Source organism: Euprymna scolopes, chromosome 2, assembly GCF_053919585.1.
Source record: "Euprymna scolopes isolate OS-2025 chromosome 2, ASM5391958v1, whole genome shotgun sequence".
NCBI classification, from domain to species: domain Eukaryota; kingdom Metazoa; phylum Mollusca; class Cephalopoda; order Sepiida; family Sepiolidae; genus Euprymna; species Euprymna scolopes.
In genome coordinates, this window is record NC_136483.1 from 100,712,048 (window position 1) to 100,715,289 (window position 3,242).

The following is a 3,242-nucleotide window of genomic DNA, read 5'->3' on the forward strand; positions in this document are numbered from 1 at the left end:
TTTACTTAATTTTTTTAAGAAATTTAACGTTACGTTTAATACCGGGCAACGCTAGACACGTTTGCTAGCTTTATATATTTTGATCTAATATCAATCTTTTAGAAAAAAAAATAATGTTGCAATTGTAGTTCAAAATTTGTTTGTTTTTGTTTTTCGCACACGTAAAAAAGTTAGTAACGTTAAAGATACAATAGTAATAAGAATTGTGTATACAGTGTTAGGTAGTCGCTAAGGTTCCGTGGTGTAGTGGTTATCACGTCTGCTTAACACGCAGAAGGTCGCGAGTTCGAAACTCGCCGGAACCTGAGGAGTTTAAGTTTTGTTTCGCAACGGCCTCGTATTTATAAACATATGCATCCATAAATTAATTAAAAAAAATAATAATAATAAATATTTTTATTAAGTTCCAGTATATTTGAGATGAGCATTGTTCATTTTAATCAATTTGATTATTCGGATTCAGTTCACCAGTTATAATAAATATTCTCAAGCTCAGTTGGCCTTTTGGTTAAGACCACCCCCTGGTCAACCTCTACTCGAAGGTCGCCACCTAATATATTCCCCTTTTTTTGTTTTTAACAATCTATTTATTTTACTCCCTGCACCCGATATGAAGTCTTCCCAATCCCCATTAGGGATCTCCCCGCTTGTTTTCGGTGCCCCGGAAAACAGTAGGTGATCTAACTTTCTAGATTAGCTCAGGGAGGGACCTTACTAACAATATGCACTAGGAAATTTTATTTTTTGTATATTTTTTCTAGATTCCCCACTCCCCAACACGAACTGTTTTTCTTCCAAATTCAAGAACTTTTCATTTTCCAATGAATTGAACTTTTTTTACACACACACACACACACACATTTTATTTTTTAAAAAAAATGCACACACACACATACACACACACAGAGAAATTGTATATATATTCTTTTTTTGCAAAAACGCTGGGGTTTTCATTAGTTAGTTTAGAGTCCACAGAGTGAATGAGGTATTGTGGTAAATGTTGCCAGTCAAGAGTAAAGTCGCCAAAGACTCCATTTTCACTGTAGTAACAAAGACCCTGCAACATTTTGCCACCCAGATCTTAAAGGACCTTGTGCCTAAATTTGTTTTGTAAATTTGAATTTTGCTTTTAACTTATTTTAATTTTACATTGAATTATTTTGATTGTAATTTTCATTTTCACGAAATAAATTAAATATAAAGATCAAAGTGTAGTATCTGTTCTTCAGATGCTGCACTTCCATTTCTTGTTCTCTTTCGGTGGAGGATCAGTCCTTCACGACTGAGACAATTTTTATTTTTTGTACCTTTTCTCCACGTTAAAAAAACGACCCTGGTGTCTAACTCTGTCCCGTGGGGAGGCATAGTAAATAGGTACTAACGCCGGATGTTACATTATTGCAAACGTGAGATTATAATAAATGCGATTACAATAACAGTTCGAATAATCTACACGTTGTTAGAAATTATTTTAACAAACGATACCACTACATTGTAGTTGGTTTAAACCAAAGTCATTTTCATCACGCTGGAATATTAGTCGAGTAAGGAACTGCGAGACTCGAACAAAGCTTCTTGCCCAGAACTACCCGCCTTTAGAACACTGTTCCGCTGGCATGCTTCCCGGCTATGGTAGCCTTCAAATCTAATGTAAACAAATTCCTGTCAGGTCATCCTCATAAATAATCAAATTCTACCCAATTTATATCATTAAGGGATTACTTCACTATCACCTTACGTTCATTAACCCTTATCCTCGAGTGACCTCTAGGCCTTGATAAGTGATGAACCTCAAGTAAAAAAAAAATGTTGTGTCGAAACTGTAGGGGGAAAGAAATTTAAGAGAAATTAAATTCCTCTGCCCCAAACAAAATAATAATAAAAAAAAAAAGAAATAAAACACAATGACACCTGTGCGAACCTTTTCTAGTCTCGCACAAAAACACACATTCACATTTCAAGCTATGTCATATACATACGCACACACAAACATACGAGCCCACGTTCACACACGTACATATATTCACGTTCGCGTACATATACTCACATTCACGTATATATACACACACGCTAACGTATACACATGTACTCACACACGCGCGCACGAACGCACACATGGACAACGTCACTTCCGCTTTCTAAGGAAATATACACATGCGCAAAAGACCACCGGAAACGAGTATAAAAGAGAGAGCAACAACCGACTTCTTCCTTTTAGGACCAGCCCTCGACCAGAGAGGTTGGGCGAACCAGCCGCCTCCCGAAAGGGAGGCGCACGCTCGCGCGCGTCAACACCCCTGCGACTATGTATGGGGCACAAGCTAAAGACCGTATGTACACAGTCTTAGACCTTTTTCTCTCAACTTCCCCTGAGCTATGTTCATGTTCCGTTCATTCTCCTCTAGGATCCTCCGATCACTCCGTCGTATCAGTTAAGATAAAAACGAAATGTAAGAAGCCCCCAGACGTACCCCTCCACCGTACTGTATACCGATACTCTATGGCTGACTGGGATAGCTTCCGTACATTCATATCTGATTTACCTCTGCACTCCATGTTTAAAAAGGATGTGTCCTCTATAGTATCAGATCTGACCGAATGGTTAATTGTAGGCATAGACCAATTCATACCATCTAAAAAATTCCAACAAAAACCTAACAGCCAGCCATGGTTCTCCCCAGAATGTGCTGCTGCTATCGCGCACAGAAATCACTTTTTCCATAGCTACCAACGTAATAGATGCACTGAGACTAAAGCTGCTTTCAGGTCTGCCAGCAACCACTGTAAAAGAGTAATAAAAAATGCAAGAGAGCTATATGCCCAGTCTGTTAAATCCAAGGTAGCTGATCAGCGGTTTGGATCCCACCAGTTTTGGCAAATAACAAATAGGATCCTGAACAGAAGTGTGCGTTCTATCCGAACCATTATCAATGGACCAGAGGTCATCTCGTCAGCGTCAGACAAGGCCAAACTATTTGCAAAGAACTTTGCAGCTAATTCTACCCTATGCGACGAAGGCCATCAACTCCCCATATTTCCTCCTATAACACAGAACAAGCTAGGTAACATACAAATATCCGTGCATGAGGTCGCCAAGCTAATAAAGAACCTAGATTCCAGTAAAGCAACTGGCCCTGATGGCATCCCAATTATAGTGTTAAAAAAGCTTCAACCAGAACTTGCTCCCATACTTACGAAACTATTTAAGTGCTGCCTTAAGGAGAAGTGCTTTCCGACTTCCT

At 38.9% G+C, this 3,242-nt stretch overlaps 1 non-coding gene across 1 annotated transcript; it reads left to right on the top strand.

Moving 5' to 3' along the window:
* The first annotated feature begins 232 nt into the window (after positions 1-232).
* Trnav-aac (transfer RNA valine (anticodon AAC)) lies at positions 233-305 on the top strand. Its single transcript has one exon. It is a non-coding gene; the product is annotated as a tRNA-Val (tRNA).
* The last annotated feature ends 2,937 nt before the right edge of the window (positions 306-3,242 follow it).